Raw genomic sequence first — 17630 nt, 5'->3', positions numbered from 1 at the left:
TCAAAGGGTGTCCTTAGATAGCATTTAGCAGAAGCAGTGACTTAAAGACATCCCACTTCACAGACAAAAGAGATAATAAAAAAGGATGCTTCAACTGTGGAAAGAATGGTCACTTCATAGCTGATTTCCCTGAGGCGCATTAGGGAAAATCAGCATAGGGAAACCTACAAGTGAAAGCTCAAGGAAATCTTCATGGAAACCTGGAAGATGCTTGATGAAGATACAGACTCTGAGGACAACAAAGAGGAAGCTAATATGGGTTTAGTAGTTAAAACATCTTCTGGTGAAGAACCAAGCTCATATTCAGATAAGGATGATGAGGTAATCTTTGAACAAATCTGTAATGGGTATATTCCTTATGTCAGAAGGCTTCTAAGACTCTATCTGAACAAATCAAGATCCTTAAAGGACTTGCAAAAACAATTTAATTTTTTATCAGAAGAGTTAAAACCTTTGAGACGCCAAAATCACTATCTATCAAGACAAAATCTCATGCTAAGGCAACTTTTAACCCCAGATGAAATCGACATACTTTCAACTAAATTCAATAGTTCATCTGAAGAATCTAGTGATTATGATTTTGACAGAAGTAGATTAGCTTCCATATCTCACAATAGGGTTAATAGGTTTTTACCCCCCTGTAATATAGGTCATTTCCGGTTTTCCACCCTGTAAAATTATTTTTTTGATTTACCCCCCTGCAATTTTTTTTTTGTTTTGTTTTACCCCCCTAATAGGCCAAACAAAAACCAATTTTTTTTTTTTTCAAGAAATTTTCGTTTTTGTTTGGCCTATTAGGGGGGTAAATCAAAACAAAAAAAAATTACAAGGGGGTAAATCAAAAAAATAATTTTACAGGGGGGAAACCCGGAAATGACATATATTACAGGGGGGTAAAGATCTATTAACCCCTCACAATATTAGTAAGAAAAAAGGGAGAGAAATTGACTTCACAAGTGCGTCTGTTAGGGATACACATACTCTTGTCAAGACAAAACAATTATCATGTTCTGTTTGCACTCAAAAGGGTCTGCTCTTTTACTCAAATCCAAATGCTGAAAAAGCAGAGAATCGAAACCCATCAGAGACAAGAGAGTCAAGATCCAAGGTGTTGACTAAGTCAAAACAAAGGACTTTCAGATTCATGGCCAGCCGGGACTCAAATTTTAGTTCAAAGAGTATTCAAGATTATCCTCCAATCCAAAGGTCTTGAACAAATCTGAGCAACAAAACCCAAAGTGCATGGGACTAAAGAAGGGAAATTCCTTCAGAAATAAACCCAGAAGACCCAGGCATACATGGATCGGTAGAAAATCCTAGTTTTCTCGAATTAAATCCTAAGCAACCTTACGTTATAAATAGAGATCCTTGCACACTATTTTATTCATTCAGAAACATTGACGGTTTAGAGCAAGGGTCAAGCATCATAGATTCAAGGAGGAATTTCTCCTCCTTGTACTCTTCCTAGGGTATGTTTTTATTTTGTTTTGTTATGATGTATGTTTCCATGAGCAAATAAACCTCTTGATTAGGGTTCAACTATGAACCCCTTCTTATTTGTTAGATTCAACTAATAAAGTTTTCATTCAGTTATATTCTGGTGTCCGATTTAATTTGTACTAGTCTGTTCGTAATTATTTTTCAATTGAAAATATGTATAGGTAATCCTAAAAATTGATTCATAGAAGATTAGTATGATTGACAACCTGAAATTATTCGTTCATGGGAGTACTTATTTCTTATTTATTCATAATTGTTCATGGGAGTACTTTGTTCATTATTGTTCTTTGTTTATGTAGTTTTTAGGTCTTAATTAATAAGGACTTTGAATTGATCCAACAAAGAAGGAAGATGGGATTCACGGATTCCCTAATCACTATTACACATCTGAATCACACAAACCTAATCTTGCATTGGGTCGGGCAATTAAACCCTGCAATTCTAACCATCATTACTATTTTCCGTGTTAAAATAAGTTTTGCAAATTATATATTGAGTTGAACGACAATCTTTGTGAAGAACGATACAACTTACTACTTGTTATAATTTGGTGTACTTGCCAATTTTGTCCATCACTTTGCTACTTCCACCTCTTTTCTATCCAATTTTACTAATGCATCTCTGTTTGCATTCTACTTCCTTATTCTTACCAAAAACACTATTTTCTTCCAAAAAAATTATTTTCTCTCATTCTTTAACCAACTAGTTAACTCCTCTACTTCCTCATTATTCATAACATCACCTATAATCACGAATAATTTAATTTCATAATATCGAGCAATCAATACTAATAATGACAATAATACTAATATTATCCAATAATTATATTAACAGGTTAATATTAAAAATCAGGATGTTACAATTTAATCTCAAATTTTCTACTCCACGGTAGGATTATCTTATCGATGGTCTAAGAAAAGGAGATGGATCTTTTGTTCTAGATACACATAACTAATTTGAATATTTTTATGTTTATAGTTCTAGAACATGTGACGTACAGCTGTTATCTAATTGATCTTTTTCTTTGGGTTTTTAATATAAAAAATGTTTTTGGATATATCCGTTCTTACTAGGATATCTTGAAAAAAAAAATATTGTGATAAGTTAAATATAATATTTTGGTGATATATCGATGATGTGATTGTAAAATATAGACAAAAAGAAAATATTTTGTTGAATGAGTGTATTGAAATGATGAATGTTCAAATATTATTGATTATTTTTTGACAAAAAAAATATTATTGATTAGTTATCACATAATGAATAATTAAATTGTAGACAATAACAAAATATTAATCATAGGTAAAACCACTAGTAATAGGCATTATTGTTGCTGAAATGAGATATAATATACATAGAAATATTTATAGAGCCTTTATTCAAATAGTACATCACTTCTTAAAAATTAGAGTTTTATACAAAAGTGGGAAGAAAAAAACACTCATTTGATAAAGAATTGTACTTACAACAGCTTTGAAATGTGGACTGGCTTATAAACAAATGATTTCTCATTAGTTATTAGGTCAATCTTCTTCTGGATCTAATATAGGTGGATATCCAAAACTATGCGACTTTCGACCCTCAATTATGGTAAGTGGTGGAAAGAATTGGTCTGGCCAATCCTCCTCTAGATCTAACATTGGCGCATACCCAAATTTATTATGCCCATAACTCACTACAGTAGTAAGAACCATCATTCCAAGTAGAAGTAATAATACTTGTGAGTATTTAGAGGCCATGTTTTTATAGATTTTAATTCACACAAATGGAAAGGGTGAGACAACTATTTATAAGAAAACCCTTGAGAATATTTAATGTTGAGCACGTCAACTTAAATTATTTATCATATTTTATACTTTAGTAATAAAAATGGTCCAAATGAGGTCACAAAAGGGTAGTGTGCATTTGTTGCGATTATTTTTGTGCACATTTCTACCATTTTATACATGTTTAACTCTATATCTTATCCTCCCTCAAAAAAAAAAAAATCCATATCTTATCCCTTGGTTCCTATTTATAAGCAAAAACGGTATTATATATATATATATATATATATATATATATATATATATATCATTCTTGGTGTTTATTAGATTAGGGTTAGGTGTTGTCATGATCTTATGATTGCACGCAATTATAACATCTCGGTTTCGGACGATCCATATCTAAAATCTAATTTTGGATTAAAAGGTAAGGTTTTAAAATCTGGATCGTCTCAATGATTACACAACACTAATCTTATCCGTTAATGTTTTATGAATTTCATCATGTTTTATGCCGAACTAATGTACCTTAGAGAAAGCATCTCCAATAAGGAGACTTTAAAAACCGTTTGAAAAACCTAAAGCAATAACCCCAGTTCTAAACCATGGCAATTATGTTCCACTTAATTAGGTAAATTAAATGAAACAACTGATGGCAATAACCCCTCTTTGTTACTATTTGGTAATAGTGGTACTAGCCGTAACAATTGATTATGTTTCCGACAATTTAGCAAAATATAGCAAAACCAATTTTTTTTACTCAAGCCAGGTCTCGCGTATCTAACATCAAAAGCATGATCGGCAACTAAATTTTGTCACAGCTAAATGATATGATATCTCTAAGACAATTACTTAGCGAACAATAACTTTTTTTTAACAATCAAAAATGGAATATATATTAACCACCAAAAGCAACTCCTCTAGCATAAGGTGTGCCAAAAGAACTACTTTACAAACATAGAGTCATACAAACAACCAAAACAACCAATTATCCATAATTAAATACCTTAGGTTCAATTCAATATTGGTAAGATCACAATTAAATAACAAGAATTATTGAATGTACATGGGTATCAATTGCATAAACTAGAACTCATAAATAAAATAACTCAATTAGATTCTAAGAGGATCATTGATGATATGAAATTATATAGAAGTTTTAAGTCATTTGTAGAATCAAAATGGAATTTGTAAGATTCAGCCACTATCTATCTCGTATTGCAGGCTATAACCTCCACATCGTGAGATATGAATGACATGCAAGGTGTTCACTCTATGTTTAACTAACATCGCAATTTATATGCTAACATCGCGGGCCAACTTTCACTAATTTTAAGGAAAATACGCACCTATATAAGGCAAACACCTTGGTCAGTGAAAAAACACTTTTTGATGAGAATATGAAGGCAGAAACACGATTTTAGCATATTATCGGAGCGATCAGATCCATTTGAGAGCCATGGATTCATCAACTGGTGATCCTTTTCTCATGTTTTCTTATTCATATGCAGTAGTTTATGTTTAGAAATAACGAGTAACTAATTCTATCGGGGTTAGGTCATAAAAGAGGAACTTCTCTGTAATCGTTTGATTTTGTAACTTTACATTATCATATGACTTCAGTTGTCTACTTTGTTATTTTATTGGTTGAGTTTATCCTTAATGTTTTTTTATGCATTTATAAATGTTTATAAATTGATTTAGGTCTTGGTGGTTACTAACCCTAACGTTAATGGCTTGACCTAATTTAATCATTCAGTTGTTATTAGCTTTAGAAATTTTCTAATAATGATTTATGTACTTAATTTGGCATTACTAATCCTTCAATGGTTATAGACTAACCTAAGACATTAGGGAGTCATAACTATTGAAGAGTGTTAGTTACCAAGACACTGGCCTGACTAATTCGATCAGATGTCTTAAAATTGAGCAATCAATCAAGGGAATATGATATGACCTCGTCGCCTTTTAATCCCCCCCCCCAAACTACATATCTTAATCATAATATCTCTTACATATCTTAATCATAATCGTAGCAGTCAAGTTGAAGTATTGCAAACCTTAAGGTTAAGAAATTTATATATTTGACTACTTGCCAACGAACTAACCCTTGCTAGAAAATTGACATCACTAATCAAGAGTTTCAATCTGAAGAAAAGTTAGCTACTCAGACTTAGAAAGGAAAATATAAAATTACACATGAGGGGATTGAATCTCCACTTCTTCTTTGTTTCCTTTTTTGTATTCAGATCCTTTACATTTTTTACCATTTTACAAGCCGAATTCGACTTTAGTATATTTATGAAAACTTGTATCAATTAATGTTAGATTTCATTCGGAAATAGTTTGACTCCATTAATTGGTTACCTACACCTCAAGATATGATTAAAAAATAAAATATCACATAGAGTTCATGTTATTTTTTAAACAAAAATTATTTTAGCTCTAAACCTAATAAACACAATGAGGATACGGTAAAATATAAGGTTAATCAAGAAGATAAAATTTTAAAAACCTTATGTAACATAAGAACCATTTATTCAAAATAACTCTTAAACAAGCATCAAGCAAACTAAATAACTGACACAAAAGCCTCTGTAAAAATAGTAAATACTACTTGTTATGATCGGAAGTCATAAAAAGACTAGTGGAATTTTGTAGGGCACAATTATCAAAGTGAAATGATGTTTGAGAAATAGTTCCAAGATCAAAAGGTAATAATGTCATTGTCATAAAGTGGGTTTTCAGAAACAAGCTCAATAAACAAAATGATATAGTAAAAATTAAAGCTAGACTAGTAGTACAAGGAAATAGTCAGCAAGAAGAGATAGATTTCGCTGAAACATTTGCACATGTAGCAAAATTATAAGCAATTAGTCTATTATTATCATGTGTTGTAAATAATGATATCATTCTATATCAAGTGGATTTTATAAGTTCGTATTTTATAGGTATCATTTCTGAAGAAGTGTATGAAACAACTTCCTGAGTTTGAAGATTTCATTGTATAATCTGGAACAAGCTGCCATAGCTTGGTATGAAAGACCCTAGTAACATTATTTTAGAAAACGGTTTTCACAAGATCAAGTTGACATCACACTCTTTTGAAAATTATTAAAGGATGAAATTTTAATTGTTCATATATATGTTGATGATATAATATATATGTTGATGATATCGTTAAAGGATGATATCATAGTGCGTGACGGGGGTTAATACGAGACTGAACATAGGTCAATTCCTCAGGATCCTGTGATGCACATTTCGTAATACGCTTCGCGAGTTACGAAATCAAGACAATCAACAATTGATATTCCTTTTAATGCAATAAGCTATACTTTTACTATAATGATCTTATTCATTTAATATCTCATTTCATATATTTCTCTCTCCGCAATAAATAACTAAGGATAATATTGGTAAAACAACATTTAATGTTGCATTGAACTTTGAAAGTGCCAGTTAAATAGGAACAAAAAATTTCTGCAAAAGTGACACTTAAAAAGGAACGGATGGAGTATTTATTTAATGAAACCAACAACAATCTTTATTATAGAAAAAGTTGTTTTTTTAGAGAATAGAAAAAGTTGTTGTTTAAGGGAATGTAATTGGGATAATGAAAAAATAAGTATGGATACACTCATCTAGTTTGTTACACTTTTTAAATGATAAAGTAAAAAATTGAACATTTATGTTTGTTACACTTTTATTTTAATATTTAAATTTATTTTGATCTATTTGTTACATGTGTTATTTGTATTGAAAATTGAGGGAATTTTTGGAAAGAAAATCCAACCCAAAAGAGCTGAAAGAGGTAGTTTTCTTTATATATAGTATAGATATGATCTTCTCCGAAACTACACCAAATCACTTAGCCCTCTATCATGAAAAAAAGATGAATTTAAAAATAAAATAGCTCAGTTCTAGACCACTCACACGGCAACAAATGTGCAATATTACGCAGTCTCAAGGCTTCGCACTCAAAGGAGCACGCCAATTCGCCTGCGGCATGCCACATTGGACCATGCTTCCCTGTCGGGATCACGCTACACATGTCCACTCCCGCTCTTAATCATATGCCGCATAACCCGGAGACGGTCATGCCAAGAGCGGGCCTATATAAGGGTGTACTTGCTTTACCCTCAAGGTACACAACACTTTTCACTACACTTCTAAAACTTTTCTCTCAGTTCCATTACTGACTTGATTGTCGGAATTCAAACGTGTCTGCAGGCACCTTTCGTTCCATCACATAAGATGCTACGCCACCGCACTGGAAGTCGTTACCGATCATGGGACCATTCTTCACAACCGTTGCGACTCAACCGTTCTCACCGAACAGATCAAGTTCAGGTCATTGAGTTGATCCAACCTTATGTAAACTCGTGATGGTTCAATAAATTTTAAAGTCAGAATGTCGGATAAGTTTAATCAATAAATTTTAATTTTTATCATTTGTCTCATTTTAATTGTTGTTTTTAGGTTGTCTCATTGCTCTCAATGATAAAAGTAGTATCATATATCAAAACACTTTTAATAATTGTAGTAGTTAAGTTTGGTGAAATTCAAAAAATAAAGATTTATCAATGAAAAAAATAAGGGTTAATAGTGTTTTTCACCCCTGTAATATATGTCATTTTTGGTTTTCACCTCTATAAAATTTTCGGTTTGATTTGCACCCTCGTAAAAATTTTATTTTCCAGAAAACACCCTAATATGCCATTTTCAGAATTTTTTTTGCAAAAAATTTTGATTTTTGAATGGCCTATTAAGGGTGTTTTCCGGAAAATAAAAAATTTACAAAAGTGCAAATCAAACCGAAAATTTTATAGGGGCGAAAACCGGAAATGACATAGATATTATAAAGTGACAATTATTTTAAGAAAAATCTAAAAAAAATATTGAGACAAAGAAAAATTATAAAAATGACAATAAAATTGGAAATAGATTGAGTATATTTTCTGAGGAAAAATAGATGGAGTATATATCAAGCCAAATTGGCATTATTGTGGTAATCATAGATAATACTTTTAGTAGTTGACATTATTTATGCTAAAATGAGAGGTAATTATTATACATATACATGTTTATTGAGCCTTTAATCAAATAAAGGGGCAAATTGTACTTCACTACTTGAAAAATAGAATTTTTGAGGTAAATAGGAAGAAAAAAAAATAAAGAAAAGAAAACTTCATATGACAAACAATTTTTCTTATTATTTTACTAGACCCACTTTTGCCACTTCGATCACTTGTAATGGTAAGGAATTTTTGCAATGTGGACTGGCTCAAACGGTGTGGTTGATGGCTTCATTTGACAAGTTTGTCTCATAATCAGGTGACTCCTCTTTAGGTATTTTATAGTAGGATGGTAGCGGTTCATTAAAAATCTCTGGCCAATCATCTTCTGGATCTAACATAGGATCATATTCAAATTTATTATCATTCCTTTCACCAATCACAGTGGTGAGCATTATCATTCCAAGTAAAAGTAATACTAATGAATATTTAGAGCTCATATTTTGATCAAATTTTGATTGACACACTGGAAAGAGTGAAACAACTATTTATAGAAAAACACCTAAGAATATTTTGCGTTGAGGTCATCAATTTATATTTTTTTTGAACAGGGTCATCAATTTATATTATTATGTTTTTGTCAAAAAAAATATTCTATTATACTTTAGTAATAAAAATGTCCAACTGAAATCACAAAAGGGTAAAAGGCATTCGTCAAGATTATTTTTGTGCACACGTTAATTATATTTTTATCTTTTTAAATACATATTTGACTTCATGTCTTGTAAGTTGTTTTTACGTTATTATCGGATCAACTTGTGCACATTTGAGTAACAACTAACCTTTATTGTTAAACAAAATTACTCTCTCTAGTAAGAAATTTTTCAAAAAAAAAAATTGATTCTATTTATAAAAAAAGTCATAACTTTTATGGTGTATTTATTACGTAAAAGATTTTTTATAATAGTATATTTGTAAAAATATTTAAAAAGTTACAACAATTAATGATTGCCTTAGTTTTGAAATTTTTTGGGTTTTCTTCTTATATTAAGGAAGCGATGGGGTAATAAGCTATGATTGTTACATCAAGATTAGGTGTAGTCACGATTATATGATTGCACACAATCACTACATCTTGATTTTGGACAGTCTACTTTACGAACTCTAGTTTTATATTAAATAATAATTTTTTTAAGAATTGGATCATCCTTAATCGAACAATCGAGATGTGTGTGATTGTGCTTTGCTAATCACAATACATTATTCTTTTATGGATTTCTTCAAGTTCGAAGCTTGAATTTGCATGATAATTTTCATGTATTTAGGTTCAACTAAATGTACATTGCTAAGATTTCACGTCATTTAGAATTGATTCCTTAGAGCATGCCTCATTTTTTATTGATCTTTTTATATTAAATATGTTCCGGACTGAGCAGTTGTGTAATGCTTAATTGTACATGCCCAAACCAAAACAGGCCCAATCTTGCATTTAGGTCGATTACTTCCGACACACACCCTCTCTCTGCGAGGAGGGTGTAAGACACATTCAAACTGAATGTAGAACATGCCCACGATTCTCGCTCGACGATAACGATTCCTGCAAATTTGTAACCGTCAGATGCCTCATTGTGCCCTACAACGACTCATGCCCGTCACCTTTATAGAAGATGACTTTACACAATCCCCAAAGGTATGATACCATTTCTATCTCTAACCATCTTAAACTTACTTGAGCGTAAAAGTGTCTGCACGTACACCCCCTGGTCGTTTTAAATCTCACAAACAGCCAAAGACTATTGCATCATACGTCATCATCTTATAAGGTACAACTAGTGGTATCGTATTTTCCTACTTAAAAGACCAAATCTTCATAAATTTCCTAAAAGGAACCTACTCTTACGATGGCCAACGTTGCAGCATCCCAAGAGTGAGATCCACCGTCCACAACGTGACGGTCAAACATTAACTCCCTCACCAACTGACGAGTGCACCATCGTGTCCCATCAATGGCGAGTTCCCTTCGAGAGGCTCCACTAATTGTCCCCCCGTGGCCAAACAAGGAAGCAAGCAACACATCTCCCGCAGATGTCATGTTCAACAACATCCTTCAAACCCTACACCGCAAAAATTATATGATTAAGGATCAGAACCGACAAATCAAATAAATGAAGGATCCCCACTCCAAGGATTACTGAGGAGATCACCATATCCTCGTCCAATTCTTCGACCTCCTTCCCCACATCGTAGCAGCATGGGAAGGAATACCCTTCCATCAAGATCCAGGTCCCCTTGACATTCTCTGAACATAAGGTCTCCTAGACATTCTCCAAAAATAAGATCTCCTAGGAGTTCTCCGAGTAGAAGGTAACCCCACTCCCTAAGGCATATAAGACGCTAATTGTTTTTGTCATATTTTGATGACGATCGTGCGTCGTATGGTCCATTCACCCGACGGATTAGAGAAACATGGATTTGGTAGGCACTGTAGAAGACTCCCTAGATGAACATGTACACACCCCAAATTTTTAATCAATTAATTTAATAATATTAAAATAGGTTGAGTCTTATTTAGGATTATGATGATGCACTTTTATTTAATATTATATTATTCTAAAAGAAATAGAGTTTTGAAAAGTAATGATGTAATATGAGGATTAATATGAGAGGAGACATTATGCCAAAAATGGTCATAGATAGCGATTTTTCGGACCATTTGTAGCACTTTAAAAGCGCTATGGTAAATGGCGCTGGTAAATGTAATATAGTGCTTGTTTTTTTTATAAAGTGTTGTCTAAAGCAGGGTTTATATAGCTCTTTTTGTTAAAAATAGCTATCAAAGGGTGTCCTTGGATAGCATTTACAGAAATACAAGCCATCTAAAGGAGGTTTAAAATAACGCTTCTATCTTTATGTGCTACTAAAAACAGCTTTGTAACAATAGGTTTAGATAGCGCTTTATTCCATTAAGCATTGCTATAATGTGTAGATTAAACAACGTTTTATTTAAATAAGCGTTAGAAAAAGCATTTTAATATTTTATTTTTACAAATAGAGTTTTTATTAATTTAAATTAATATATATATATATATATATATATATATATATATAATTTATCTAAGAGAAATATGACACATTATAATTGAGACTATTATTTGTGAAATAAAACTTAAACATATCATAAAATGTATGTATATATAGCATAAAAATCTGAAATGTAGCCACTAACAAACGAAGCTACAAATCATGGATATCTCTAAGTTACAACTAATTAATTAACATAAAGACCAAAATCTTTTGTGGTAGCATGCAGTCTTCATCTATCTTCTTGGTCGTCTCAACATTTTTATCCATAACAAGCAGGTAGATCATTATTCATTTCCAAATTTCGTTAACTCTCCTCCACCTACATATATAGCAGAAAACACATTAAGCAATAAGCATCAACACTATTTTAAGCAATAAGTACTCATGTACAAATGCCGAGAATACGTAGTCCAAACATTTATTCACTTAACAAATAAAGAAAACAAAACAAGTGAAACAACCAAATACTATTTCATTTTTCAAATAGCAAACCAAACACTTGGATCAATGGCTAATACTCATCTTAATATATATCAACTCACACATCTTATTCTTCTTTATATATATATATATATATATATATATATATATATATATATATATATATATATATATATATCTATCTTTATTCCAGCACTATTCATAACAAATTAATGCAAGATTATAATGTAGATTAAAGGCACTACCACTTCTAGCAAATATATTTAGAAACATGAAGCTCGCCTTATCAAAAAAATAACATATAACTCTTAGACTGATCATGAACTAACACCATTTTTCTTGGATTTCTATTAATTTATCTTTAGAATATGTCAAACATTTGAAACCGTCAATGTACTCCATATATTATAACATAAAATATAACCATGTTACTTGTCGCGTCATTTTTTGGAGATCAGGGCTATTATATTAGTGTTTGACTCACTTTTTATTTCACGACTGAACATTTAATTTTTTAGAAAAGGGGAAAAAAGTTCAAACCACCCCACGTTGAAAAGATTTTGGGTTCGGGGGTTGGTTACATAAAGGGAAGGTATTAGCACCCTTTATGTTCGTAGTACTCTACGAGAACCTCTTGATTTTATTTATTTTTCGTGCTATAAACTTGCTTACTTTTGAAAAAAAGAATTTAAAGTGATTAAAATAGAGACCTAATTTATCTACATTATTTATGATTTGGAAGGACATGGTCCTTTGCCTACGTACCCATGAGGGATCAAAACCTCGTAGTTTCGGGTAAAAATTGACTTTTGATTTGTTTTGTGTTTTTTATTAGTTTTGAAAAAGGTTTTAGAATGAAAGAAAAGCCAAAGTTGCAAATGAGTATTTGTTTGTGTTTTTTAATATTAAAGAAAATGGACTCATGGTAAAGATTAAATTGATTAAACATTTGATTAAGAAAAAATAAAAAAAGGATCACTTGATTTTTGAATTAAGGTTTATTGTAAAAAAAAATGTTTTTTTGTGGTTTTCGGTTATTCACATTGAATTATATTTACAACTAAACTATGAAGCATAAAAATAAAGCATACACCCACACACGCACACATGAATGATTTACATTTAGCCTATATATACATTCTAAAGTCTGCGAAAAAATAAATATGCAAGATAAAAATATATATATACCACACACACACTTACGTGTGAAACATAGTCGTCATTTTTGGGTAATTCATATAGTCATTGAGTAATGGATTCAGATAATATATGATTTCCGATATGAGATCAATGACAAATAACACCCAATGTCCACTACACAAATGTTCAAGTTAGAAAATCTTCTATAAACGGTGATAAAAAGTGAGAAAAAAATAATCAAAAACAAAGTTTCAAGGAAAATCTTATCCAGACATATGTATATAAAACGGTAGAATAAATAACTTGTGCTCATCTTTATATTTCATGAATTCCTTAACCATGTATTCTTTGACCAATTCTTGTTCTGCTTCAATTAACATCAAGGATATGCGATGGCGGACAAGAAGGAGAATTTCCTTGTGAAATCACTGTCGTGCACAAATTTTTCATACAAGTACCTAGAATGAAAATATAATATTAGATACTATTAAATATTTCATTCATACAAATAAAATAATTTGTAGGTCAATTTAAAGCTATTCGGAGTACCTGATATATACACAGACAACAGAGACACTTATTTCTGTATTTTCAAAAAACTCATTCAGTTGCTCTTTGATAATGTCTTGTTCATATTGTTCACCAAAAATACCTTCATCCATAGTTATCTGACGCGTATCTGTGTTTTCCATTTGCATTTCTACAAGGGATTTTAGAACTAACACACATGATGAATGACACTTTATAGAGGAAGGCTTTTGATGTTTGGTTTTTTCAATATCTTGTTTTTGTTTTATGATTTGAATATAGCTATGTCAAACCTTCTTACAATTAGTGTTTTCTTTCAATTTTTGTGTTTGAGCTGCCATATTTCTTGGTTTATCCTTCATGATTTTACTGCCTTCACGCAATTTATGTGTTTGAATCTAATTTATTGTATAGTTAAATTAGCTAATGATTAATAAATGATTGAATAGTAAAATGAACATTTCTTGTGTATCAATATACCTAGGTTTTTTTTTTATGTGACCGACTCATCACCCTTCCTAATCTCGACATTACCATTGTCTTTGTATGTTGCAGGAATCTATGTGTAACTGATTGAGTTAGTGATAAAATAATAAACTAAACATTTATACCAAAAACCACACATAAACAAAGTAAAACAAAAAAAACAAAAAAAAAAACTCCAATTTTTTCATAGAGAATAATTTATTTATTTTACTTTACCTCAAGATTTAGGGAAATGAGGTTTCTTGGCCATGCCACATATGATTCTATTGCATCTCCAACCAAGCTTATATCAGCAACATCATTAGGTATGGACAACCCTGCTTCCTGTTCTAAAGCAATATTAATTAATACTTTCAAATAGCCAACAAGGAGTGACTTATAGTGAAGTTTATCTCCCAAGATAGTGTTTACCCTTCCCTTAGAGATTATGCGATAAGTAGGAGACAACAGGTACATTGAAAGAGGTGATATACCCTAAACCAATAATCAACAAAAAGTTAATAACAAATATAATTAGCAAATTACTAAATGAAATATATACAAGTAATTAAATACCTCGGGAATGTTCTTATATAAATAAATGTTGGAACTATCTTTGTAACTAAGGATACGCATATCATGTTGACTTCCTGACATATCTTTTCCCTTTTCCTTTTTCAATTGATGAACTTCAGATTCTAACTTTTAAATATTGGCCATTAATTCTTTAGAACTTGGATTTTTTTCACTCTTCTTTTGACTTTCATTAAGAACTGTTTTAGGATACTCACGGACATTTAATGTTTTACTAAGTATGTCCCTACAGCTAGAAGTTTGAAAAGATTGAGATAGAGTCACCTGAAATAATATATGGTAGTACGGAAAAAATAAGACGGTTGTAAAAAAAATACACAAGTTTTATTTGAAGTAACAATAAATTTTCAGAATCAAAATAGAAATAATTCTTTCACATTCTTCATATAATTTTTGCACACTTTCATCAACCACTTCATCCTTCTTTACATGCCCTTCCCTCCACCTTAAACATCGATCAATGATTTTTTCTTTAGATTTAGTAACATAAGTTAATAGGAATATTGATAGGGAAAGAATAAGATGTGAATCTATTAAAAGAGAGAAAAATTAGTAGGAAAGAAGATAAGAAATATTAGTTATAAGGTTAGACGATGATAATAATGACCAGTATCGAGAGAATAAAACCTTTAATTAGAATGGAGTCGTAGTGAGGAAAGTTGTTGAAGTCGAAATTAATGATAGGGTGAGATAATAACTCTAAATTAGAATGAAGTTAAGATTAGGGGAATGGACGATGCATATATGAATATGAATATGAGAACAAATTAATAAGATATAAATTATTTTTATTGAGAAGAATCAGTATGAAGGAGTTAATGACGATGGTGAGGTAGGACCTAGTTGTAAAGACAGGAGACTTTGTATATAATGATAATGAACAAATAAATATCTTAAGGCTAAGAATGATGAATAGGGTATGATATCAGAATAAAGTATATATAGGGCCTAGAATAGATGAGAGAATATAGTACGTCTGTAAGATGAATAATAAAATAGAATAAAGGGATGTTGACGTCAAATGAGTCACGCGTAAGGTGTTGATTAATGAAGAGATAAGGTTGTGATATAAACATATGATAGAGAATAATGAAGAGGAGTCCTACAACTATGACAAAGAGTGATGACGATTCATATTATATATATGTAAAGAAATTACCATGATGGCAAATGATGATGTTATATTATAATAACAATGACAATGATGATGTCTATGTTTTTGTCATGATGAGAGCGTTAATGGTTAAGTTATGCCGATAGTGAGAGTGATGATGTTTATCTATGATGATAATGATGATGATGATGATGATGATGATGATGATGATGAGAGTGGAGATGATGTTTTGTGTGCTTGCATTAGAGTTGTGCATCGTAGGATGAATCTTGCATTACTATGTGGATTAGGTGTTAAGTGTATACTTGTAATACTTGTTGATTTTAATTCTATGATTCCATGTAGAGTCTAGAGCATGATGTCTTGCATTGTTATGCAGTGAAAGTCCAGTATTATATACATCTGACATATTATGCAATGAAAGTCCAGTAACATATACCTCTAGAAATTTATGTAGTGAATTTCTAGTAACATAACTCTGGTGAAATAATGAGTAGGTGTGGTACCACATTAATATAGGTCTATAGGAGAGTCCATATGCATGTATATGATGATGTTTGTGCTTGGGGGTTTTTTCAGTGTGAAAATGATGTGCTGATGTGATATGTGAAAAGAAGAGATTATACATAATAATTGTTGAGAGTGGAGATATGTTGGAGATTATATTATTTTGATATTTATTTAATATGCATGTTTTTCCCTATTATTATGTTATGGCAGGATTTCTTACCCCTTGTTTTGTCATGTAAGCCTTGTGACGTTTCAACTAATATGGGAGAGTGGAAGTTCAACAGGAAGTTGCGTGTAGGGAAAAAACAAGTGGGAGAGACACCCCGGCTTCTCAAATATGTTTCACAGCTGGTGCCATTTCGGAAGGGGAGTTTTAGTCTTCGGGATAAGAAGTTAAACGTTAAGACGGCAACCTTGGAGTTAAATTAGTTCTAGATATAAGTTGAAGTAATATGAGACATGAGTTCAGTATTGAGGATTTACCAATAAGGATGGTAGTATGGGTTGAGAATTCTCAGTTCGACCTTGAAAGCTTAGTTGTCAGTGAATAAGTTATGACAAATTCATGGATGTGATTTAAGTTAGTTACGAACTGGGGTGATAACCATCTGGTGGATAATGTTTTAGATAGATAGCTATAAATGCTAATGTGAAGGATACTTCAGGGAATGTATATTAGGTAGTATTCAATTACATATGAGCGATGTAAGTCTTAATTAGTGGAGTGATTCTAGTTTACTAAGCGAGAGTAAGGTGTAGGCGATCTTAAGTCGTATTTTAAGCCTTTATATGGATTATTAAAGGATAGGCAGAGAGTTTGATTGGGGCGTGTTATGAAGTTTTGCCTCTAGACCAAGTCAACAATATGGGCTACTAGTCAACTCTCTAGACATTGAAGTGAATCTATTTGTTGTAGATAAAAACAAGACTCTGTATCAAGATCAAGCTCAAATTTTATAGGAGTAAATTCTACGTGCTTCAAGCCTCTGGACTCAGATCCTTTGCATTAACAAGATAACTTAAGGATACATCATTGATGCATGCAATGACTCTTCGCTAAGAAAGGAAACAATGTTCTGACTAATGCAATTGAGAAAAAATTATTAAGAGCATCATTGATGGAAATGAAATGTTGATTCAACGAATATATTTAATCAAAATATCTCAAAATTCAATTAGACATTCAAAGACACGGTTAATTCTTCGGCAACAATCATCAAGCTTCATCTCTTTATAAAGGAACAAGCTATGACTAAAGAAGGTTTCGCACGTACACACCTACATGTAGATATACATACATACATAAGAATATATTATATACATACTTTATTCATATTATGTTGATTGTATAGCTTGTCTATAGAGAGTCATAGAAAGTCATTAGATACACTTTTAAGTCTTTTGTGCTTACATATGTTTACTACTCCTAAAGTTTATGTAAACGCAACTATTGTAATATCTTGTTTTAAATCT

General features: G+C 31.3%; 1 long non-coding RNA gene across 1 annotated transcript; it reads right to left on the bottom strand.

Annotated features, from left to right (window-relative positions):
- Positions 1 to 1830: 1830 nt before the first annotated feature.
- Positions 1831 to 3269, bottom strand: LOC25498321 (uncharacterized). Its single transcript, XR_003007154.2, has 2 exons — positions 2967 to 3269; positions 1831 to 2242 (listed from the first exon to the last, which is right to left on the bottom strand). It is a non-coding gene; the product is annotated as an uncharacterized lncRNA (long non-coding RNA).
- Between the last annotated feature and the right edge of the window lie 14361 nt (positions 3270 to 17630).

This window comes from Medicago truncatula, chromosome 7 (genome assembly GCF_003473485.1).
Source record: "Medicago truncatula cultivar Jemalong A17 chromosome 7, MtrunA17r5.0-ANR, whole genome shotgun sequence".
In the NCBI taxonomy this organism is placed as follows: domain Eukaryota; kingdom Viridiplantae; phylum Streptophyta; class Magnoliopsida; order Fabales; family Fabaceae; genus Medicago; species Medicago truncatula.
The sequence above is the reverse complement of the archived record's forward strand: the minus strand, read 5'-3'. Positions and strand labels throughout refer to the sequence as shown.